The sequence below is a fragment of the Phyllobates terribilis genome, unplaced genomic scaffold, assembly GCF_046119375.1.
Source record: "Phyllobates terribilis strain yellow unplaced genomic scaffold, ASM4611937v1 Scaffold_681__1_contigs__length_830663, whole genome shotgun sequence".
Lineage (NCBI taxonomy): Eukaryota > Metazoa > Chordata > Amphibia > Anura > Dendrobatidae > Phyllobates > Phyllobates terribilis.
The window spans coordinates 2,605-29,049 of NW_027363441.1; the positions used below are offsets into that span (position 1 = coordinate 2,605).

The 26,445-nt window shown below is 45.5% G+C and overlaps 1 long non-coding RNA gene across 1 annotated transcript; it reads right to left on the reverse strand.

The window, feature by feature from the left end:
- Positions 1-8,404: 8,404 nt before the first annotated feature.
- LOC141235467 (uncharacterized) lies at positions 8,405-9,081 on the reverse strand. Its single transcript, XR_012301240.1, has 3 exons — positions 8,974-9,081; positions 8,644-8,891; positions 8,405-8,555 (listed from the first exon to the last, which is right to left on the reverse strand). It is a non-coding gene; the product is annotated as an uncharacterized lncRNA (long non-coding RNA).
- Between the last annotated feature and the right edge of the window lie 17,364 nt (positions 9,082-26,445).

Below are 26,445 nucleotides of genomic sequence, written 5' to 3' on the forward strand. Positions count from 1 at the left end.
GGGAGCTCGAGTCCCCTCCCTGCATGCTTGTTGCTCTTTACCGAGCTAATGAACATGCAGGGATTGCCTGTCACTCATTGTAATGCCGCAGCCATGTTGGTTGTGGCATTACAGTGATTGGCTGGCCGCACAGAGTCATCAGGTCTATATCAGACCTGGGGCCGCTGTGCTCGTCAGTCACTCCGGAATCAGACAGTGGAGGGAGAGCAGGTAGATCTGTGGCTCACACCGCCGAGCCTAAAGCCAGGCATGGTCGTGTGTGACAATGGCCGGACCCTGGTGGCAGCTCTGAGGCGAGCTCACACACGTACCATGCCTGGCCCATGTGCTTAACCTCGTGGTTCAGCGCTGTCTCAAATCCTACCTGGAGCTGCCGGATCTGCTTGTTAAAGTACGCCGCCTGTGTGCCATTTTAGAAAATCACCTCCAGCTTCGCCACCCTTGCCGTGTTTCCGCAGCGTTTGCAGCTTCCGGCTCATAGACTGGTATGTGATGTCCCTACGCGTTGGAACTCTACACTGCAGATGTTGGGAAGGATTTGTGAGCAGAAGAGGGCAGTTGTTGACTACCAGCATCAACAAGGCCGTCGGTATTCAGTTCAGACTCCACGTAACACCTCAGGAGTGGACATGGATGTCAGACATATCCTCCAAAACTTTGAGGACTCCACCAAGATGGTGAGTGGCGATGACGCCATAATTAGGCTATGTGCCCACGATGCAGAAATGAAGCAGAAAATTTCTGCATCATTTCTGCATCTCCCTGGCAGATTGTACATGCGTTTTCCTGCCAAATACATGCGGATTTGAAGCGTTTTCACATGCGTTTCTGCATGCAGATTGACAAGCGCTTTCCAGGCGATTTTAGCATCACTTGGAAAGTGCTTGACAACTTGGTCACACTAAATAAATCCATGCAACCGGCATGGATTTATATAGTGTGACCGTAAGAATGTTTAAAAATAAACCTATGCTTACCCTCCGATGGCCCGGCGTGTGTAGCTGCGCTCGCTTCTGTCTGCCAGGTGATCGCGGGACACTGCACTGAAGGGCCTGCGGTCACATGACTGTGACGTCACCGCAGGTCCTTCGGTCCTGCCCTCAAGCAAAGGGAAGGAGACCGGGGGCCATCAAAAGGTGAATATAAACTTTATTTTTTATTTTATTCTTTTTTTTACAGGTACAATGGTACCCAGGTCTGGATGAGAGTCTCCTCTCCTCCAGAACTGGGTACCATCCGCACATTGAAACGCATATAATCCGTGAGTACAAATGTACTGACACGAATTATGTGCGTCTCAATGCAAGTCAATGGCGGCGATTACGCTGCGCTTCCGCAAAATTAATGGACATGCTGCGGATTTTTGAGCGCAGCATAAACGCTGCGGAAACATCCGCAGCATGGGCATAGAACTTGCGGAATCCCCTTGGGGACCATGGGGGGCGGATTACCTAGCGTTTAACAAGCGTTTATGCTGCGGAAATTCCACAGCATATACGCTTGAAAAACGCTATGTGGGCACTTAGCCTTAGCGTCACCATCCTGCTTCTGTCTTCTGAAATGCTCTCTGCTCACAATAAAAGAGTATGCACTGCTGGCGGAGCACGATGAGATGGAGCAAGGAACCATACAGGGTGATTACACACAGCCCAGCCTCATCTCATCCCAATGTGGATTGGGTGACAATGAGGAAGAGGAGGAGTAAGAACAGGAGCTAGTTTCCTGCGCTATAGATGGAACTATCTGCACTACTGTCATACCGTCTGTTCAGCGTGGATGGCCTGGGCACAGAGAGGAGGAGAGCATGGTCAGTGGTCCTATTGGTGAGGACACAGAAGTATTGCCTGTTAGCAGTCTGGCACGCATGGCTGAGTTTGTTACGCTGCCTTTCCCATGACCCTCGCGTTCTCAAAATTTTGGGTGACCGTCATTACTGGTTGGTGACACTTCTAGACCCACTCTACAAGTAGAAATTTCTATCTCTTATTCCTGAGGCGGACAGGTCTACAAAAATGGGGCAGTACCAGAAGGCCCTTGTTGCGGAACTATTAAAAATCTGAAAACGCTGGTGGCAGAGGTCACAGTTCGTTGGACAACCAAGGAGCAGAGGCGAGAGACACAACTCCAATCCAGCAGAGGCAGTGGAACACTGTCCAAGTTCTGGGAGAATTTTCTCTGCCCCTCCCAGGCCCTGAGGCTCGGGGTGCTCTCACAAGGAGAGCAAAGTTTGGGAAGATGCTGAGGGAGTACCTTGCCGACCGTACCAACGTCCTCTGTAATTCCTCTGTGCCTTATAATTGTTTGGTATCCAAGCTGGATACGTGGAATGAACTGGCTCTCTACGCCTTGGAGGTCCTGGCCTGCCCTGCCGCTAGTGTTTTATCAGAGCGGGTTTTTAGTGACGGTGGAATTATAACTGATAAGCACATCCGCCTGTCAACTGAAAATGCTGACAGGCTGTCTCTTCTAAAAATGAACAAGGGCTGGATTGGGCCAGACTTCTCAACACCACAGTATGAAAGCAGCGTAACATAAACTCAAATCCAGTGTCTTTTTTTGGGAGGTGTATTCACATGCACCTTTTCACACCCACACATGGGTATACGCTTCCTGATTTTGGTGGCTATTTGCTCTTGTCCTCCTCCTTCTCCTCATCATCCACCACCATATCACCAGGGTGACCGTGGTCCGTGATGCAACACCCACAAATTTTTTTAAAGGGTGTTTATGATGCCCATAAAAAATTTTTTTTATGTTGTATGTTATCTGTCAGGACCCTGTAATGGGTAATTGCTGCAGTGTAGACATGGCGGCTGATCAGTGCTGCTCATAGCACTATGGATCTGTCAGGTCCCTGTAATGGGTAATTGCTGCAGTGTAGACATGGCTGCTGATCAGTGCTGCTCATAGCACTATGGATCTGTCAGGACCCTGTAATGGGTAATTGCTGCAGTGTAGACATGGCTACTGATCAGTGCTGCTCATAGCAGAATGGATCTGTCAGGACCCTGTAATGGGTAATTGCTGCAGTGTAGACATGGCTGCTGATCAGTGCTGCTCATAGCAGAATGGATCTGTCAGGACCCTGTAATGGGTAATTGCTGCAGTGTAGACATGGCGGCTGATCAGTGCTGCTCATAGCACTATGGATCTGTCAGGACCCTGTAATGGTAATTGCTGCAGTGTAGACATGGCTGCTGATCAGTGCTGCTCATAGCACTATGGATCTGTCAGGTCCCTGTAATGGGTAATTGCTGCAGTGTAGACATGGCTGCTGATCAGTGCTGCCCATAGCACTATGGATCTGTCAGGACCCTGTAATGGGTAATTGCAGTGTAGACATGGCTGCTGATCAGTGCTGCTCATAACACTATGGATCTGTCAGGACCCTGTAATGGGTAATTGCTGCAGTGTAGACATGGCTGCTGAGCAGTGCTGCTCATAGCACTATGGATCTGTCAGGACCCTGTAATGGGTAATTGCTGCAGTGTAGACATGGCGGCTGATCAGTGCTGCTCATAGCACTATGGATCTGTCAGGACCCTGTAATGGGTAATTGCTGCAGTGTAGACATGGCTGCTGATCAGTGCTGCTCATAGCACTATGGATCTGTGAGGACCCTGTAATGGGTAATTGCTGCAGTGTAGACATGGCTGCTGATCAGTGCTGCTCATAGCACTATGGATCGGTCAGGACCCTGTAATGGGTAATTGCTGCAGTGCAGACATGGCGGCTGATCAGTGCTGCTCATAGCACTATGGATCTGTCAGGTCCCTGTAATGGGTAATTGCTGCAGTGTAGACATGGCTGCTGATCAGTGCTGCCCATAGCACTATGGATCTGTCAGGACCCTGTAATGGGTAATTGCTGCAGTGTAGACATGGCTGCTGATCAGTGCTGCTCATAGCACTATGGATCTGTCAGGACCCTGTAATGTGTAATTGCTGCAGTGTAGACATGGCTGCTGATCAGTGCTGCTCATAGCACTATGGATCTGTCAGGTCCCTGTAATGGGTAATTGCTGCAGTGTAGACATGGCTGCTGATCAGTGCTGCTCATAGCACTATGGATCGGTCAGGACCCTGTAATGGGTAATTGCTGCAGTGTAGACATGGCTGCTGATCAGTGCTGCTCATAGCAATATGGATCTGTCAGGACCCTGTAATGGGTAATTGCTGCAGTGTAGACATGGCTGCTGATCAGTGCTGCTCATAGCACTATGGATCTGTGAGGACCCTGTAATGGGTAATTGCTGCAGTGTAGACATGGCTGCTGATCAGTGCTGCTCATAGCACTATGGATCTGTCAGGTCCCTGTAATGGGTAATTGCTGCAGTGTAGACATGGCTGCTGATCAGTGCTGCCCATAGCACTATGGATCTGTCAGGACCCTGTAATGGGTAATTGCTGCAGTGTAGACATGGCTGCTGATCAGTGCTGCTCATAGCACTATGGATCTGTCAGGACCCTGTAATGGGTAATTGCTGCAGTGTAGACATGGCTGCTGATCAGTGCTGCTCATAGCACTATGGATCTGTCAGGTCCCTGTAATGGGTAATTGCTGCAGTGTAGACATGGCTGCTGATCAGTGCTGCTCATAGCACTATGGATCTGTCAGGACCCTGTAATGGGTAATTGCTGCAGTGTAGACAAGGCTGCTGATCAGTGCTGCTCATAGCACTATGGATCGGTCAGGACCCTGTAATGGGTAATTGCTGCAGTGTAGACATGGCTGCTGATCAGTGCTGCTCATAGCACTATGGATCTGTCAGGACCCTGTAATGCGTAATTGCTGCAGTGTAGACATGGCTGCTGATCAGTGCTGCTCATAGCAATATGGATCTGTCAGGACCCTGTAATGGGTAATTGCTGCAGTGTAGACATGGCTGCTGATCAGTGCTGCTCATAGCACTATGGATCTGTGAGGACCCTGTAATGGGTAATTGCTGCAGTGTAGACATGGCTGCTGATCAGTGCTGCTCATAGCACTATGGATCGGTCAGGACCCTGTAATGGGTAATTGCTGCAGTGCAGACATGGCGGCTAATCAGTGCTGCTCATAACACTATGGATCTGTCAGGTCCCTGTAATGGGTAATTGCTGCAGTGTAGACATGGCTGCTGATCAGTGCTGCCCATAGCACTATGGATCTGTCAGGACCCTGTAATGGGTAATTGCTGCAGTGTAGACATGACTGCTGATCAGTGCTGCTCATAGCACTATGGATCTGTCAGGACCCTGTAATGGGTAATTGCTGTAGTGTAGACATGGCTGCTGATCAGTGCTGCTCATAGCACTATGGATCGGTCAGGATCCTGTAATGGGTAATTGCTGCAGTGCAGACATGGCGGCTGATCAGTGCTGCTCATAACACTATGGATCTGTCAGGTCCCTGTAATGGGTAATTGCTGCAGTGTAGACATGGCTGCTGATCAGTGCTGCCCATAGCACTATGGATCTGTCAGGACCCTGTAATGGGTAATTGCTGCAGTGTAGACATGGCTGCTGATCAGTGCTGCTCATAGCACTATGGATCTGTCAGGACCCTGTAATGGGTAATTGCTGCAGTGTAGACATGGCTGCTGATCAGTGCTGCTCATAGCACTATGGATCTGTCAGGTCCCTGTAATGGGTAATTGCTGCAGTGTAGACATGGCTGCTGATCAGTGCTGCTCATAGCACTATGGATCTGTCAGGACCCTGTAATGGGTAATTGCTGCAGTGTAGACATGGCTGCTGATCAGTGCTGCTCATAGCACTATGGATCGGTCAGGACCCTGTAATGGGTAATTGCTGCAGTGTAGACATGGCTGCTGATCAGTGCTGCTCATAGCACTATGGATCTGTCAGGACCCTGTAATGCGTAATTGCTGCAGTGTAGACACGGCTGCTGATCAGTGCTGCTCATAGCAATATGGATCTGTCAGGACCCTGTAATGGGTAATTGCTGCAGTGTAGACATGGCTGCTGATCAGTGCTGCTCATAGCACTATGGATCTGTCAGGTCCCTGTAATGGGTAATTGCTGCAGTGTAGACATGGCTGCTGCTCAGTGCTGCTCATAGCAGAATGGATCTGTCAGGACCCTGTAATGGGTAATTGCTGCAGTGTAGACATGGCTACTGATCAGTGCTGCTCATAGCACTATGGATCTGTCAGGTCCCTGTAATGGGTAATTGCTGCAGTGTAGGCATAGCTGCTGATCAGTGCTGCTCATAGCACTATGGATCTGTCAGGTCCCTGTAATGGGTAATTGTTGCAGTGTAGACATGGCTGCTGATCAGTGCTGCTCATAGCACTATGGATCTGTCAGGACCCTGTAATGGGTAATTGCTGCAGTGTAGATATGGCTGCTGATCAGTGCTGCTCATAGCACTATGGATCGATCAAGACCCTGTAATGGGTAATTGCTGCAGTGTAGACATGGCGGCTGATCAGTGCTGCTCATAGCACTATTGATCTGTCAGGTCCCTGTAATGGGCAATTGCTGCAGTGTACACATGGCTCCTGATCAGTGCAGCTCATAGCACTATGGATCTGTCAGGTGCCTGTAATGGGTAATTGCTGCAGTGTAGACATGGCAGCTGATCAGTGCTGCTCATAGCACTATGGATCTGTCAGGTCCCTGTAATGGGCAATTGCTGCAGTGTAGACATGGCTGCTGATCAGTGCTGCTCATAGCACTATGGATCTGTCAGGACCCTGTAATGGGTAATTGCTGCAGTGTAGACATGGCTACTGATCAGTGCTGCTCATGGCTCTATGGATCTGTCCGGTTCCTGTAATGGGTTGTTGCTGTGGTTGGAGGCACAGTCCTCTATTCTCTGGTCCTGGCATCTGTAGGAGGATCATCACTATAACACTGGGCACCTGCTTACCAGGAATGGCTTCCTCTCCTGAGCTCACGCTATACTCCTCCTGACAAGGACCAGCATTATGAAGGGCTCCTCTAATATTCCTGAGTTGTGGTGTCAGGAGATTGTCCAGGGGTTGGTGAGGAGGGCACTACTTGTTGGTGTGTTCTAATATGAAACGTGGCTCATTCTTATATTTTGCCTGCAGAATCTGACTATAATGGCGCCCGTGATCTACAGTGACCAGGAGAACGGTGATGTTAATGCTGCGCTGTTGTCCAGAGATCGTGCACAACTATCAGGTGCCGGTAAGTGGTTTCTAAAGGTAACGGCCGATCTGGCCCCAATTCATCAAGGGGTTTAATAGATTTCTAGCAGAACTCTGACAGGTCAAAACTTTTATGCAACTAGATGTTAATTTTTTTATATAATATATATATATATAATTGGTTAGTATATGGGTACAGGAGGCGCTGTGGGCTCGTCACTACTAGTGGCAGCAAATTTGTGGACAGGGAACCAGGGTTGTCCAAATAAGTGTTGATATAGCCGAGAAGAAGTAAATTTGCGCTAGTGGTAGTGAACAGAAGGACGGCACGAGAGATTTTGAGTGCAAGGGATAATTTTATTTAATCGAACATGTGCTTAAAAATAGCTAGTTAAAATGATTCAGACTCAGTGAGGTCACTGGGTCGGATATAAGAATAGTTATTAAAAGTATTAAAAGTTATAAAATCGATAAATAGATAGGTGTCCACTGATACAAGGTAATCACTGATTGATAAAAATAGGCCTTTTTCCCTCGTAGTCTGAGGATGTTCGGTTGCAGTAGATGTATAAGGAGGCAAAGGCTTGTAGACCTGGTGGGATAGAATAGGAATGTATAAATATGGTATACTAATGAGCGATGGGGGAAGGGGTAGGTATCTGTTTGTCTGTGGTTACCTGATACTGGTGCCTCGTATGGGGTATGGAGGTTCACTGGTGGCACGTGTTGGTGCCTGGGAGGGAGGACGAGGGGTACCTAGAGTGGGGTACACAAAAAAATGTATGGATAAGTGGGGGTGGAACTCAACAGAGATGTCTCTGCTGGACTCTGAGTTGGGTCGTGAGTTACCTGTTCTTGGTATGGTACTCAATAGACTGTGGTAGTAGTTAGCTGTTGATCCACAGTAGCACTGCTACTGGTGTGACAGTCAGCAGGCTGTGTGGATAATACTGGATTCACCGGAGCAGTACTATAGGGAGTGAGAGGAGACAAGTATTAAGAATAGGGTGCAGGGCTCAAGGGTTAAGGTACGGGGTTCAAAGAGGGTAGTTTTGGATTAGTTACCTTCTAGAGGGTAGCGGGGGGTGTCCTGATTATTTTGGATGACTAGGAGGTATCGGTCCTGGTCCTTCTTGGAGAGAGGTAGAGGATATGTCACACACGGCTGTGGGTTGATGATCTGAGTTAGATCTGCAGGGGGAAGGAATAGGGATAGATCATAAATTAACTGATGTAGCTGTGGTACAAGCCTTGGAGACAAGAGGTTTGGGGTTACCTGTTGGTAGGTACAAGGGGCATCCAGGGACGTCTTAGAATGAGCTGGAGGTAGTAGTCCTGGTCCCTTGTTGAGTGGAGGTAGCACGAGGAGGTCAGAAGTAGGATGCAGCAAGAGGCTTGTACTAGCATGTAATGCCTCTGTTCGCTGTATAGAGATCTGTAGGGAGGGGGAGGGGGTGTATCTGTTAAGGTATCACTGGATTGTGGCTGTAGCCTCCAGTTTTTACCCAGAGATCGTGATTTACCTGCTTCGTAGGGATTAGGGTGTCAATAGTAGATGCTGGTTCAGGTCTCCATAATGTAGATACAGCAGGGTGCTGTAGTAGGAGGCTATAGTTATGTCAGAGGTAACCAGAGATAGGATACAGTAGGAGGCTTATGTTTTCCTATGTTGGGTGCACCAGGAGGCTCTGGCTGGAAACAGTGGGTGCCAGATTCAGCAATAGGGAGGGTGGCTGGTGCAGAGCCCAACTGAAGGGGTTGATAGCAAGTACTGCGGGGAACAGGGAAAAAACGTTAAAGGGTCAGCTGCGTACAGTATGGACTTGGTGGGGCAGGGGCCCGTTGTTACTTACGGTCTGTAGAGGGCTTCACCGTCTGGGGGTGGTCGAGGTCCGGAGCGAGAGCGGAGTCCTGGCCGGTGACTGCCGCGTGCTCGCTACTTCCGGGTAGGAGGAGGAGAGAGAGAGTATGTGGAGAGCGCGCGAGAGGGGGGCAGCGTGACGTGGGGTCACGTGGCGTGCAGCGTGCACAAGGTACGGAGGCCTGTGGGCGCCTCTTTAGCTGTGTTAAGGGTCAGTCCGACGCGTTTCAACAACTGCGGCTGTCTTCCTCAGGGATGGCTTAACCCAGTCAAATGGTGTCCTTATATATGCAGGGCTGGTGACGTCATAGGTCAATTTGTTAGTCATTAAATGCAAAGAGCTCTATTTCGCTGTTCAATCCTCTTGGTCTTAAGGTGTTCAGTTTAAAAATCCACTCACTTTCTTTCCTGGACATGCTCTTAATAAAATCTCCTTGTCTCCAGTTCTTGTGGACGATTTGTATACCTACTATTTTAATTCCTTTTATTGACCCATTGTGTTTTTTTATAAAGTGTTTTGAGAGAGGGTGGCCCATGTATTTATTTTTGATGTTCCTTAAATGTTCGTTGATCCTGATGTTCATAGGTCTTTTTGTTCTGCCTATATATAATTTGCCACATGGGCAATATAGCCCGTATATGACCCCTGTGGTGTTGCATGTTATAAAATCTGTGATGGGGTATATTTCTTTTTGGTGGCTGACGGTGTGTTGTTTTGGTGTGTTTAGGGTTTTGCATGTCTTACATTTTTTGCATGGAAAGAAGCCTTTTAGTTTTTGATGGAATGGGGTTTGAGGTTTTTGAGAACTGGTGTGTATCCTTACTGTGGGGGCTATAATTGATCCTAGGTTACGTGCCTTTTTGAAGATGAATTTGGGTCGGTTTGGGATTTTGTCATCGTGTTCAATTAAATAAAATTATCCCTTGCACTCAATATATATATATTTATTTATTTAAGCACTTTCACTCCAGCTCTGCCAAGTGGACGGAGCATGGTGAAGCCACCTGAGTCACAACTTTCCATAAATTAAGTGCACCCCATCACTATGGTGCGCCTCACCAGAAGTGTTAAGTGGAGTCCACCTCATAATAAACTTTGCTTTTACTTTTGCCCACCCATCTTTAAAGAATCTCTCCCATCAGTTTTTATTCTCTATATATTGCAGTCATCATATTATATAGCACTGTGTACTTACAATTGCTCATTTTGCCTTTCTACCCAGCTTATTGTCATTTACCTAATGGAAAAGAGATGTGATTAAAAACTGACTAGCTGAATCCTTCTAATCTCTATGTTACCACAAGGTGAACTTTTCCTGCATGAGTCATAAGTCGCTGCAGAGGAGGAGGGAGCAGCTGGGTCAGGAGGTGAAGAGGAGAATGATTTTTGCAGGGAAGAGGCTTCCTGTTTCTACATAGAAAAGAATTTACTGGGTAGAAAGGTAAAGTGAGCAATTGTTAGTACACAGTCCTATATAATTACAATATAGTAAGAGGATAAGCTCTGATGGGAGAGGTTCTTTAAGACTGTCATGTATTGGGTAATGAGTTGGGGTGTCAGTCTCCATCAGTGCTGGCTGAACACTGACTATCCTGCTCAGATTACTACACATGGCGCTGCTCCTCCCTGTAGTATGGGCTACGCAGGACGGTGCCGAGGCTCCAGATTCTACCTGCACAGCAACAAGGTCCCAACACTTCTACCTCTATAACTTGCCTAATGCAGACGCAAACCTGCAGCCTTTCCACTGAGATCTTGTCGGCCTTCTACACTGCCATGGCTTTGTCTGCACAATGTAGCTTAAAGGGAATGTCCACTTCTTAAGCATCCTAGAAGTCTACAATATAAGGTCAGTATTCCTCTAACCCTCTGCCTTATTTGGCTGCCATTGAAGGCAGTCAGCGAAATGGGTTCAATTTTCTATAGAAGTGGCAGAATTTAACCCCTTCCTGACCGTGTTATTTCCCATCTCTGCATTTTTCTTATTCTTCTAAGAGCAGTAACTTTATCTTTCTGTCAATACAGCCATATGAGGGTTTTTGTTTTTATGCCGTTCACTGATCAGGTAAATTATTTTTATATTTTGATTGGACTTTTACAGAAGTAACGCCCATATGTTTTATTTTAAAATGGGTCATAGAGGGGCAGGGGTGATTTGAAGGTTCAGATTATACTTTTTCCTTTTTGTCCCCTTAGGCTGTGTGCCCACGATGCATTTTTTAAGCATTTCCGCAGCGGCAAAAATGCTGCAGAAACGCTTAAAAAACACATGGTAGAAGGCCTGCCATGTTCCCCAATGATAACCCGCATGTGCTGTGCACATGCTGCGGAAATTTCTGCTGCGGATTATCATTGCGGAAAAAAACGCAGCACTACCAATTATTTTGCGGAAGTGCTGCTTTTTCGCCGCCACTTACTTGCATTAGATCGCATGGATTACGCATCGCCGTATATGTAGATGCGCAATCCACGCGTTCCAATGTGCGGATGGTTCCCAGGTCTAGAGGAGAGGAGACCGTCCTCCGGACCCGGGTACCATAGAAACTGTGAAAAAAAGAATAAAATAAAAACTAAATATGATACTTACCTTCTGGCGGCCCCCGCTGCGCCCCTCCTCTCATGCCGGCAAATCGCGATGGACTGAAGGACCTGCGCTGATGTCATAGTCATGTGATGGGTCACGCGACGCTGACGTCGGCAGGTCCTTCAGTGCAGTGTACCGCGATCTGCCTGCAGTCAGCACCGAGTGAAGCAAGACTCTGGGGTCTATCGGAAGGTAAGTATAGATTTATTTTTTATTTTTTGACATTCTCTCGGGTCACACTATATAAATCCATGCCGGTTGCATGTATTTATATAGTGTGACCAAGTTGACAAGCACTTTCCAAGTGATGCTAAAATCGCTTGGAAAGCGCTTGACAACCCGCATGCGGAAATGCATGTTAAGAACTCTTCATTTCCGCATGTCCCTGGCAGGAAAATGCATGTACAATCCGCATGGACAATCCGCATGTACAATCCGCATGTACAATCCGCATGTACAATCCGCATGAACAATCCACATGCGTTTTTTCTGCCAGGGGAGATGCAGAAACGCTCAGGAAAAATACGGAGCATTTCTGCATCGTGGGCACATAGCCTTAGGGGACTTGAACATGCAATCATCTGAATTCTTGTTACGTACAGCAATACTGCAGTATATAGCCAGCATTCACAGATCTGTCATGACAGGCATGGGTCTTTTCAGCAGACTCCTTTCTGGCAGTGATGGCATCCCACGATCGTGTTACAGGAGCACAGATGGGCACATGGCATGACTCCCTTCTCAGTTCGCTGTTAATGCCGCTGTCCGTCTCTAACAGGTGGAGCTCTGCCCTACATGTGGCTATTAGAGGTTGATGATGGCTAAATATCACAGCTGGCATATGATGTAACTGCAAATCATGTTGGTAAGGGGTTAAAGTGCCACTCCAGTGGGTTTTTTTTGTTTCACTTTTAGTGTAGAAATGATTTTCAAGTATGTGCTCAGATTGGGCATGGGTGCTGGGATTACTAGTACACCTGACATCCAGGTGGGCATAATTCTGTTCCTTGTGTATTGGAAGACTCTGCCTCTGCTGCTTTGGTGTTGGCAATCTTTCAGTTTCTTGCCCATTGATGCTCGGGAACAATCCTCAAAGTATCTATTTATCGGTCGACCATGACTGCACCACGAGAGAGGGAATCCGCCCACCAAGTACAAGAAACCTACAGGCTTAAAAGGGGCGGCACCTCTCGTCTCAGTTTGGTTTCCTGTCCTTGATGAAGGGAACCTGTGGCAGGCTTACCTGTTGAAGATGTACAGATTCTGAAGAATCGAGCTGTCGAGCAGCGCCCACAGCCTGGGGTCGGCAGCTCCAGCATCGCTCTGCATCAGTGGCTGTGGAGCGGTGCCTATGTCTGGGGTTGGCAGCCCCAGCATCGAATGGGCGCTGGATGGCAGCAGGGGCTGTGCCCCTGTCTGGGGTTGGCAGCCCCAACATCATGCTGGTGCCAGATGGTAAGGGGGAGCTGCGCCCCTGTCTGGGGTGGGCCGCCCAGTGTCGTTCTGGCGCCAGGCAGCGGTGTGCCTGTGGGAAGTTGCAGCTTCAGTGCCGCATGATACGGCGGGGCCACACGCTTCCGGTCTCTCTATGTAGCCGGAGGCGTGGCATGATGCTGCTGTGCGCCCCGGTGGTCACTTGACCGGACCAGGAAGTTCCGGCCACATGTGTGCAGACTCCAAAGGGAGTGCTGCAATAACCTCTACGGCCAGCAGGTGGCACACCCAGTGGTAGAATTAGCAACCCTTAAATCCCTCTCCCTTAAAACAGCACTACTAATAGCTTTAACCTCTGCTAGGAGGATTGGTCACATTCAGGCTCTGTCTACGGCCTTACCATTTACTCAAATCCTGGATGATAGGCAGGATCAGGTTTAAGAATTACTCTATCTCATAAAAGGTAGCTACTCATTTCCACTGACTTCAGGAAGTAGTACTACCCTCCTTCTGTCCTAATCCGAGTAACCAGAAGGAAGCAGAGTTGCATACATTAGATGTAAGGAGTTGTGTGGTTAGGTACCTCTCGGTTACCAAAGACTTTAGGAAAGAGAGCTCATTGTTTATATCCTACCAAGGGGGTAGGAAAGGGTTTAAAGTCAAGGTCCCCATAGCTAGATGGATGAGGGAGGCTATTTCTCTAGCTTATGCGTTTAGTGGCGAAGAAGTATCACAAGGGTTGAACGCTCACTCCACCCGGGCTGTCTATCTCCTGGGCAGAGAAGACGGGTGTCTCGATAGACATATGTAAGGCTGCTACCTGGTCTTCTCCCTCTACATTCTATAGGCACTATAGACTGGATATGGGTGTTTCATCTGACCTCACCTTTGGGAGATGGGTGCTCCAAGCTGTGGACCCTCCCTAGACTTCTTAATCTCTACAATTCTCTCGTGGTGCTGTCATGGTCGACCGATGGTCATAAGTTACTTACCGGTAGCGGGATTTTTCTGAGACCATGACAGCACCCTTATATTTCCTCCCTTCATGTTTGTGGGAGCACTCTGTTTGTTAGAATTTCACACTTAATGGGTGGTGTATGATAGAGTCATTTTGTGATTGTTTGCTATGTTTATCCTGGCAGTCCTCTCAATACTCTGTAATCCAGACTGAGGCGAGAAGTGGCACCCCTTGTTAAGCCTGTAGGTTTGCTGTCCTTGGTGGGCTGACCCCCCCCCCCCCATGGTGCTGTCATGGTCTCCGAAAGATCCTGTTACCGGTAAGTAACTTGACTTTTTCCCTATAGGAAAGTCGCTTGTCAAAAGCCACCAGGGCAAAGTGCGCAGTTCTGCATCAAGTGGGAAAACATCAAGAAAAGCTCTGGGAAATGTCAACAAGCAAGTAATGACCCAGAAGAACGGGCAGCCTCTGAAAGGAGACCGGAAAGTGCCAAAGCCTGCGCCAGCTGTTATACAGGTATAATGTATTACCGCAGCTCTGATCATACACCGCTCTTGTGTTCTGCCCTGTACTGATGTACCGACTTGTATCTACATAATCCTAAAATGCCACAAGAACATCTGCAAGAAGATCACATGGCATGTTCTACTATTACAAGTCCCATTATTATCTGTTGGATTAAAGTGGGCTAATATCTGTCTAATCTAGCTGTGTAATGTGTATGGGGGTCTCCTGGCTGCCCTAACAAATATTCAGTTCAAATACCCGCTCCTTGTTCTCTAGGCACAAATTGCTTAGAGGCAGCAGATTACCCTCCTCCCCACAGAACACATGAGAGCTCATCTGTATGTTGGGAGAGATGGCTGCTAGCCGAACAGTGTATGGCCAGGATGGAAATGAAAGAACTTTACTTTGTGCACTTCCTCTGTAATCCCTCCTGGAAATGTAAGAACTCTACTTTGTGCAAATCCCCTGTAATCCCTCCTGGAAATGTAAGGACTCTACTTTATGCACTTCCTCTGTGAATCCTCCTGGAAATGTAAGAACTTTACTTTCTGCACTTCCTCTGTAATCTTTCCTGGAAATGTAAGGACTCTACTTTCTGCACTTCCTCTTTAATTCCCCCTGGAAATGTAAGAAGTTTACTTTATGCACTTCCTCTGTAAATCCTCCTGGAAATGTAAGAACTCTACTTTCTGCACTTCCTCTGTAAATCCTCCTGGAAATGTAAGAACTTTACTTTATGCACTTCCTCTGTAATCCTTCCTGGAAATGTAAGGACTCTACTTTCTGCACTTCCTCTTTAATTCCCCCTGGAAATGTAAGAGCTTTACTTTATGCACTTCTTCTGTAATCCCTCCTAGAAATGTAAGGACTCTACTTTCTACATTTCCTCTGTAAATCCTCCTGGAAATTTAAGAATTTTACTTTATGCACTTCCTCTGTAATCCCTCCTGGAAACGTAAGAAGTTTACTTTATGCACTTCCTCTGTAAATCCTCCTGGAAATGTATGAACTCTACTTTCTGCACTTCCTCTGTAAATCCTCCTGGAAATGTAAGAACTTTACTTTATGCACTTCCTCTGTAATCCTTCCTGGAAATGTAAGGACTCTACTTTCTGCACTTCCTCTTTAATTCCCCCTGGAAATGTAAGAGCTTTACTTTATGCACTTCTTCTGTAATCCCTCCTAGAAATGTAAGGACTCTACTTTCTACATTTCCTCTGTAAATCCTCCTGGAAATTTAAGAATTTTACTTTATGCACTTCCTCTGTAATCCCTCCTGGAAACGTAAGAAGTTTACTTTATGCACTTCCTCTGTAAATCCTCCTGGAAATGTATGAACTCTACTTTCTGCACTTCCTCTGTAATCCTTCCTGGAAATGTAAGGACTCTACTTTCTGCACTTCCTCTGTAATTCCCCCTGGAAATGTAAGAACTTTACTTTATGCACTTCCTCTGTAATCCCTCCTGGAAATGTAAGGACTCTACTTTCTGCACTTCCTCTGTAATTCCCCCTGGAAATGTAAGAACTTTACTTTCTGTACGTCCTCTGTAATCCCTCCTGGAAATGTAAGGACTCTACTTTATGCACTTCCTCTGTAATCCCTCCTGGAAATGTAAGAACTTTACTTTATGCACTTCCTCTGTAATCCCTCCTGGAATTGTAAGGACTCTACTTTCTACATTTCCTCTGTAAATCCTCCTGGAAATTTAAGAACTTTACTTTATGCACTTCCTCTGTAATCCCTCCTGGAAATGTAAGAACTTTACTTTATGCACTTCCTGTGTAATCCCTTCTGGAAATGTAAGAACTTTACTTTATGCACTTCCTCTGTAATCCCTCCTGGAAATGTAAGGACTCTACTTTGTGCACTTCCTCTGTAATCCCTCCTGGAAATGTAAGAACTTTACTTTTTGCACATCCTCTGTAATCCCTCCTGGAAATGTAAGAACTCTACTTAGTGCAAATCCCCTGTAATCCCTCCTGGAAATGTAAGGACTCTACTTTCTGCACTTCCTCTTTAATTCCCCCTGGAAATGTAAGAACTTTACTTTATGCACTTCCTCTGTAATCCCTCCTGGAAATGTAAGAACTTTACTTTATGCACTTCCTCTGTAAATCCTCCTGGAAATGTAAGAACTCTACTTTCTGCACTTCCTCTGTAATCCCTCCTGGAAATGTAAGGACTCTACTTTATGCACTTCCTCTTTAATTCCCCCTGGAAATGTAAGAAGTTTACTTTGTGCACTTCCTCTGTAAGTCCTCCTGGAAATGTATGAACTCTACTTTCTGCACTTCCACTGTAATCCTTCCTGGAAATGTAAGGACTCTACTTTCTGCACTTCCACTGTAATCCTTCCTGGAAATGTAAGAATTTTACTTCATGCACTTCCTCTGTAATCCCTCCTGGAAATGTAAGAATTTTACTTTATGCACTTCCTCTGTAAATCCTCCTGGAAATGTAAGAACTTTACTTTATGCACTTCCTCTGTAATCGCTCCTGTAAATGTAAGAACTTTACTTTATGCACTTCCTCTGTAATCCCTCCTGGAAATGTAAGAACTCTACTTTATGCACTTCCTCTGTAATCCCTCCTGGAAATGTAAGGACACTACTTTCTGCACTTCCTCTGTAAATCCTCCTGGAAATGTAAGAATTTTACTTTATGAACTTCCTGTGTAATCCCTCCTGGAAATGTAAGAATTTTACTTTATACACTTCCTCTGTAATCCCTCCTGGAAATGTAAGAATTTTACTTCATGCACTTCCTCTTTAATTCCCCCTGGAAATGTAAGAACTTTACTTTATGCACTTCCTCTGTAATCCCTGCTGGAAATGTAAGGACACTACTTTCTGCACTTCCTCTGTAAATCCTCCTGGAAATGTAAGAATTTTACTTTATGAACTTCCTGTGTAATCCCTCCTGGAAATGTAAGAATTTTACTTTATACACTTCCTCTGTAATCCCTCCTGGAAATGTAAGAATTTTACTTCATGCACTTCCTCTGTAATCCCTCCTGGAAATGTAAGAATTTTACTTTATGCACTTCCTCTGTAATCCCTCCTGGAAACGTAAGAATTTTACTTTATGCACTTCCTCTGTAATCCCTCCTGGAAATGTAAGAATTTTACTTTATGCACTTCCTCTGTAAATCCTCCTGGAAATGTAAGGAGTCTACTTTGTGCACTTCCTCTTTAATTACTCCTGGAAATGTAAGAACTTTACTTTGTGCACTTCCTCTGTAATCCCTCCTGGAAATGTAAGAACTTTACTTTATGCACTTCCTCTTTAATTCCCCCTGGAAATGTAAGAACTTTACTTTATGCACTTCCTCTGTAAATCCTCCTGGAAATGTAAGGACTCTACTTTGTGCACTTCCTCTTTAATTACTCCTGGAAATGTAAGAACTTTACTTTGTGCACTTCCTCTGTAATTCCTCCTGGAAATGTAAGAACTCTACTTTGTGCATTTCCTCTGTAATCCCACCTGGAAATGTAATAACTTTACTTTATGCACTTCCTCTGTAAATCCTCCTGGAAATGTAAGAACTCTACTTTATGCACTTCCTGTGTAATCCCTCCTGGAAATGTAAGAATTTTACTTTATACACTTCCTCTGTAATCCCTCCTGGAAATGTAAGAATTTTACTTCATGCACTTCCTCTGTAATCCCTCCTGGAAATGTAAGAATTTTACTTTATGCACTTCCTCTGTAATCCCTCCTGGAAACGTAAGAATTTTACTTTATGCACTTCCTCTGTAATCCCTCCTGGAAATGTAAGAATTTTACTTTATGCACTTCCTCTGTAATCCCTCCTGGAAATGTAACAACTTTACTTTATGCACTTCCTCTGTAAATCCTCCTGGAAATGTAAGGAGTCTACTTTGTGCACTTCCTCTTTAATTACTCCTGGAAATGTAAGAACTTTACTTTGTGCACTTCCTCTGTAATTCCTCCTGGAAATGTAAGAGCTCTACTTTGTGCATTTCCTCTGTAATCCCTCCTGGAAATGTAATAACTTTACTTTATGCACTTCCTCTGTAAATCCTCCTGGAAATGTAAGAACTCTACTTTATGCACTTCCTCTGTAAATGCTCCTGGATATGTAAGGAATCTACTTTCTGCAGTTCCTCTTTAATTCCCCCTGGAAATGTAAGAACTTTACTTTATGCACTTCCTCTGAAATCCCTCCTAAAAATGTAAGAATTTTACTTTATGCACTTCCTCTGTAATCCCTCCTGGAAATGTAAGAACTTTACTTTATGCACTTCCTCTGTAAATCCTCCTGGAAATGTAAGAACTCTACTTTCTGCACTTCCTCTTTACTTCCTCATGGAAATGTAAGAACTTTACTATATGCACTTCCTCTGTAATCCCTCCTGGAAATGGAAGAACTTTACTTTATGCACTTCCTCTGTAAATCCTCCTGGAAATGTAAGAACTCTACTTTCTGCACTTCCTCTTTAATTCCCCCTGGAAATGTAAGAACTTTACTTTATGCACTTCCTCTGTAATCCCTCCTGGAAACGTAAGAATTTTACTTTATGCACTTCCTCTGTAATTCCTCCTGGAAATGTAAGAGCTCTACTTTGTGCACATCCCCTGTAATCCCTCCTGGAAATGTAAGGACTCTACTTTCTGCACTTCCTCTGTAAATCCTCCTGGAAATGTAAGGACTCTACTTTCTGCACTTCCTCTGTAAATCCTCCTGGAAATGTAAGAACTTTACTTTATGCACTTCCTCTGTAATCCCTCCTGGAAATGTAAGAACTTTATTTTATGCACTTCCTCTGTAATCCCTCCTGGAAATGTAAGAACTTTACTTTATGTACTTCCTCTGTAATCCCTCCTGGAAATGTAAGAATTTTAGTTTATACACTTCCTCTGTAAATCCTCCTGGAAATGTAAGAACTTTACTTTATGCACTTCCTCTGTAATCCCTCCTGGAAATGTAATAACTTTACTTTATGCACTTCCTCTGTAATCCCTCCTGGAAATGTAAGAACTCTACTTTATGCACTTCCTCTGTAATCCCTCTTGGAAATGTAAGAACTTTACTTTATGTACTTCCTCTGTAATCCCTCCTGGAAATGTAAGGACTCTACTTTATGCACTTCCTCTGTAATCCCTCCTGGAAATGTAAGGACTCTACTTTCTGCACTTCCTCTGTAAATCCTCCAGGAAATGTAAGGACTTTACTTTATGCACTTCCTCTGTAATCCCTCCTGGAAATGTAAGAATTTTAGTTTATACACTTCCTCTGTAAATCCTCCTGGAAATGTAAGAACTTTACTTTATGCACTTCCTCTGTAATCCCTCCTGGAAATGTAAGAACTTTACTTTATGCACTTCCTCTGTAAATCCTCCAGGAAATGTAAGGACTTTACTTTATGCACTTCCTCTGTAATCCCTCCTGGAAATGTAAGAACTTTACTTTATGCACTTCCTCTGTAATCCCTCCTGGAAATGTAAGAACTTTACTTTATGCACTTCCTCTGTAAATCCTCCAGGAAATGTAAGGACTTTACTTCATGCACTTCCTCTGTAAATCCTCCTGGAAATGTAAGAATTCTACTTTGTGCACATCCCCTGTAATCCATCCTGGAAATGTAAAGACTCTACTTTCTGCACTTCCTCTTTAATTCCCCCTGGAAATGTAAGAACTTTACCTTATGGACTTCCTCTGTAAATCCTCCTGGAAATGTAAGGACTCTACTTTGTGCACTTCCTCTGTAATTCCTCCTGGAAATGTAAGAACTTTACTTTTTGCACATCCTCTGTAATCCCTCCTGGAAATGTAAGAACTCTACTTTCTGCACTTCCTCTTTAATTCCCCCTGGAAATGTAAGAATTTTACTTTATGCACTTCCTCTGTAAATCCTCTTGGAAATGTAAGAACTCTACTTTCTGTACTTCCTCTTTAATTCCCCCTGGAAATGTAAGGACTTTACTTTATGCACTTCCTCTGTAATCACACCTGGAAATGTAAGAATTTTACTTTATGCACTTCCTCTGTAAATCCTCCTGAAAATGTAAGAACTCTACTTTGTGCACATCCCCTGTAATCCCTCCTGGAAATGTAAGGACTAGAGATGAGCATTGTTCTACTCGAACTGTTCGCCAATCTCAAATTCGAGCTGTTTTGGGCGGTGTTCGAGCCGTTCGGCGAACACGAACGATTTGAGAAAAATTCGGCTGTTCGAGGTTATGTTCGATAACTGTTCGTGCACCAAAATCATAACTGGATTTTTTCTCAGTAATGATGAAAATTAATGTTAATACGCAGTTTGAGTGTACAGCGGGGTGGGGGGAGGGGCAGGGATGGATCTCTGCAGGAACAATGAAGATCTCCATTTTTTTTTCTCTTTCCCGCATTTGCAGTGGGGAGGTGCAATCTGTCAGCCTATCAGCAGCGCACACACGGAGCGAAGTGCTTTTTTTCACACAAGCAAGGGCATGTGTGATTGGCAGTGTATGTCACATGTCCTTGCCCTATAAGACCAAGCCATTTTCCCCGTCGCCACCATTTTCTCACTGCTGCAGCTGCGTGTTAGACGGCACCGCTGTTGCTGTGTGCGCTATACCTTGTTAATTTCAAGCCAATTTTCGCACAAATCTACAGATAGCTTGGGAGTAGGGAATAGTTGTGATTGCAGTCCTTTTAAGGACTAGGTTACAGCATTTCCTACGACTTTTATCAGGCAGGTCTGTGCTCTTAAATAGATAGATTGTGGGAGTAAAGACTAATTGTAATTGCAGTCCTTTTCAGGACTAGGTTACATCAGTTCCTATCAGTTTTTGCCAGGCAGGTCTGTGCCAGTGCTGTGCAAGTTTTTTTCACAGCATTTGGCTGAATCTAGCAAAGCTAATCCTTTTTGGCCTATTGCAGAGTGTGTTAGTCAGTGGAGTAGCCTATCTGTGTTGCAAGATATACCACCTGTGTATAGAATACCAATTTTTTTACTGCACCTAGTGAAGTAAAATCTTTTGGGCATAGCATCATTCTATTAGTCCATCTATACTGACCTCCATCAGGTTGCAAATTGAATATAATTTTTTTCTGCATCTAGCTCTGAAAAAATATTTGTCCTTCTAGCTGTGTGTGGGACTTGGTCTATTAGTCCATCTATACTGACCTCCATCAGGTTGCAAACTGAATATAATTTTTTGTCTGCATCTACCTCTGAAAAAATATTTGGGCTTCTAGCAGTGTGTGGGACTTGTTCTTTTAGTCCATCTATACTGACCTCCATCAGGTTGCAAACTGAATATAATTTTTTGTCTGCATCTACCTCTGAAAAAATATTTGGGCTTCTAGCAGTGTGTGGGACTTTCTCTATTAATCCATCTATACTGACCTCCATCAGGTTGCAAATTAAAAATATTTTTTTTCTGCATCTACCTCTGAAAATATATTTGGCCTTCTAGCAGTGTGTGGGACTTGTTCTATTAGTCCATCTATACAGACCTCCATCAGGTTGCAAATTGAATATAATTTTTTTCTGCATCTACTTCTGAAAAAATATTTGGCCTTCTAGCAGTGAGTGGGACTTGTTCTATTAGTCCATCTATACTGACCTCCATCAGGTTGCAAACTGAATATAATTTTTTGTCTGCATCTACCTCTGAAAAAATATTTGGGCTTCTAGCAGTGTGTGGGACTCATTGTATTAGGCCATCTATACCAAGCTCCACCAGCTTTGAAATTAATAATAATTTTTAGCTGCATCTAGCCCTGAAAATAATTTTTCCCAATAGTGGTAGCAATAGAAATATGGGGCGCGTGCCTGGCTAACAAAAATATACGCTTCATAACACAAAACACCAGCCTAGCGCACTGCATTAATAAGATGGCATCATCGTCTCTCCCAGTGTTAGGCCTACTACGGCAGGCTAGCATTCCTGTGCCTAAAACACAATGTATGGGTCCGCGCTAGCCACTATGCTGAGGGGTATAAAGCTGCTGCTAACGCTTTATAACAATTCAGTTGGCAGATTTTCACAGAGCTCTTCCACAACGCCCACCCATCGGGCAACAGTTGCCCACCCTCCCTATGGGATCTAGTGGCGAATAGTTGATGCCATTAATCAGAGCGTCAGTTGCCCCGTCAACGTGGCAAGCATACGGTAAGGCATGGGAAGAGTGGACACGACTAGTAGCAGGCAGACGGGTTGACCAATGTGAACAAGCCAGATCACAAGTCACCATAGAATTTCTCCACCAGCTAATGATGAGGGGCATATCCGGGGCGTCAGCGCAGCGGTGTCTGACCGGAGTAGCATTTCACTTCCAACTACTGAATTGGGGAGATGTGACAAAGATTCATCATCAGACAATCCATAAAAGGGTGGAAAAGGGGTCAGCCAAGTCAGGAATGTAGACGTCCCGTCCCGTGTCACTAATACTGAATTCTCACATCTTATCCCTAACACCATTAACATGACACTCACAATTTGAAGCAACACTAATGTCTACTGCATTTGTGATCGCCTTCTTCGGGGCGCTATGTATAAGCGAATTAGTCCCTCAATCCAAAATTACCACCAGTGGAGGCTTATTACACCAGGACGTAGTCATAGCCAATAATGCAATACGTCTACGCATACACCAATCGAAAACGGTTCCAGCGGGCAGGGGTACTTGGGTACTTCTACAACCCACAAACGGTACACTGAGTCGGGTAACAATAGTAAAAACATATCTAACCATCAGATCACAAAGTAATTTCTTCCTATCACACATTGATGGAAAGCCATTATCAAGATACCTGTTCCAAGCTATATTTAATAAATGCATAACATCGGCAGGGAACCACCCCAAAGATTACGGGACACACTCATTCCGCATAGGTGCGGCCACAGAAGCAGCAAGAGCAGGACTGTCAGAAACGGAAGTTCAAAGGATAGGGAGATGGCGATCCACGTGTTTGGCGAGATACATAAGACCGGACTTGTTATCCTAACGTGGTTTGTTTCTTTTACAGGTGACGATAAGCCAACAGTGTGAGTGATAGGCCACTCGTATATATATTGGGCACAAAAAAGGGCGAAAGTCCGCCCAGGCGGGAGGAAATTAGAGTTTCATAACACATATTTCAACTGGAGAGTTATTAGAGGCCTGCTATGGCCACAGGTACTAATGGAGGTAATCAAGGTAGGGAGAGAGGCAAGAGGTCCGGTCATCTTAGTTATACAGGCCGGGGGAAACAACCTAGGTCATCACAAGAGCGCATAACTAATGGCAATAATGAAACTAGACACTGAGCGCTTCAGAGAATTTTTCACAAAATTAGCTATAGTATGGTCAGAGATTGTGCCGATAGCGGTATGGTAAGGTGCGCGAGACATCACGGCCATCGAATGGACAAGGCGGGTAATAAATATTCGGATGGCAAAATTTAGAAGAGACAGAGGCGATGTAGTGATACGACACCGACAACTGGAAGGAGATAAAGCAGGCCTCATACGGCCCGACGGTGTTCACTTAATAGATATTGGACTGGACATAGTCCTGTCAGGACTCCAGGACGGAGTGGAACAAGCGTTAAGAGTGATGGGTGGGGGTCAGAGTCCTGCATACGAGTACGCTGGATCCTCCGTGGCCTGGAAATAGAAAGGACATGTTGGAGAGTTACACTTGTTGGCCAACTTGCCGGAGTGGGGACCCAGGGCATGCTGCAACAAGCTGAATTATTTTAGAAATAAAATGCCTTTCTAATGGAATGAGTATAAAGAGTTAATAAAGCTGTGACCGATCCTCACCCATCCAGTTGTAAGAGTTACATTATTGTATTGTCCATGAAAGGGGGGCGGTAGGGGGGCTGAGCGTCTGGGTTTGGTTGGGGGTCCCCACAGTCTGCCTAGGCTAGATTCATTTAAAAATTCTTATTAGATACACAGGCGGTGCAGCTTGCTTCGCAGCTGGGCTACTACGCCCAAAGTATTGCCTAGGCTAGATGCAGTTAAAAATTCTACGCTGACTAGCAGACACTGAAGATTTGGAGCAGACCTCTGAGTAAACAGCTCTTCAGACTCAACCATCTGTGTTACCCCAAGCCATAGTGTATGTAGTTTCTTACAGTTAAAAGGGGGGGGGGTGCGACCCAACCCAACTGGAATTGACGATGCCAACGTCACGTAAGACACAGCAAGGGGACTCCCAAAATTGTGGCACAGACACCACTTAACCCTAGAACGCATACCTGTGGCCTTGCAGGCCCGCCCAGTTAATTGTTTTCTATTTTCTGCAAGATTACTTTAGTTAGAATTTTGAAACTCTAGGTATTCTTCATGTATATAGTTGTTTGTCATTTGAGTTTGAGTTATTCCATGTTATTTGCACACGGGCCTAAAGGGCCCCAGGTATGTGAAAGTGTAGATTTTTATGGTCATGCGTTCTAGGGTTAAGTGGCATCAATTGCCCCACTGTTGCTTAAAACGGTTGGTGAGGTGATTTTACCAAATCCCCAAGCTTTTAGTCTCCCAAGGATGACACAGGGGTAGAAATGTCCTTGCGAATCCATGATTTGTTCATCTTTATGAACGTGAGTCTGTCTACATTCTCAGTGGACAGCCGCGTGCGCTTATCTGTCAGCACACCACCAGCAGCGCTGAACACACGTTCAGAGAGAACGCTGGCTGCATGGCATGACAAGATCTCCAAGGCGTAAGTGGCTAGCTCCGGCGATTTTTCCAGATTGGAATACCAAAATGAGCAAGGGTCCAGTGACACAGTCATGGCTTCGATGTTCACTTGGAGATACTCCTGTACCATCCTCTCTAGGCATTGATTATGTGTCAGACTTCTTGTCTCCTGTGGCCTTGCAAAGGATGGGCTAAAAAAGTGGTGAAACGATTCCACAAAATTGCTGTTACCAGCAGATACTGTGTTACTGTTACTGTTTGAGTGATGAAGACTCGACAGTCCCACGGTTGGCAAGTTAGAACTGTGAGATTCACTACGTGCACCACTGGTGTTTTGTGGAAAAGCACATGTAAGATTCTGCAACAGCGTCTGCAGATACTCCTGCATTCGTCAATACCTTTTTATGGCAGGAATTATTTCGGCAAATATACTTTTGTACCGGGGATCTAAGAGTGTGGCAACCCAGTAGTCGGGATTACTTTGAATTCTGACAATCCGGGGGTCATGTTGCAGGTAGTGCAGCAAGAAGGCACTCATGTGTCTTGTGCATCCAGAAGGACCAAGTCCTTGTTGTGTTGGTAGCGAGGTAAGAATCATGCTTCCTTCCTCTGCCCTCTCCCTCCAACCTCGCACAACAGAAATGTGATCAAGGTCTCCCTCATCTGATGAGTCTTCCATGCCCATCGCCAGTTCGTCCTCCACTTCTTCCTCGGCTCCTGCACCTTCCTCAACAGTTTGGCTGCTACCATGCGCCCTGGTTAATCCCTCTCCCCCACCCTCCCATGCCTGCCGCCTTGGTGCTGCCAACCGTCTGGACCTTGGAGATGTTATCCCTTCCGCATACGACTCCTCCTCTACTTTCTCCACCTCCTCTTGTCCCACCACCTGACTCTGAATTCTGTTTAATGTGTGCTCCAGCATGTAAATCACCGGAATAGTCATGCTGATAATGGCATCATCGTCAGCACTAAACATCTTCGTCGCTATTTCAAAACTGTGCAGAAGGGTGTGTGGCGCCCCTGAGGGTTCAGTCGCCACAGAGTTACTGCATCTCACCCAGAGGTGTGGTATCTCACCCTCAGGTAAGGAAGGCGTATGGCTCGGGACCCTAACACCTGCATCCAACACATACCCGCAGTGGGGGTAGGGCGAGATTGCTCCTAAGGGAGAGCACAGTCCCAGGTCCCTAGCTGGTTTGAGGGTCCTATGTAGTGGGAGCTTAGGGGAGCAGCTTAGGGGAGCACATGACAAGGAGAGTATAAATAGGAAGCCATCTTAGAAAGAGCAAGCCAGACAGAGGAGGAAAAGTGACAGGAGCAGAGACTAGGCATGAGCT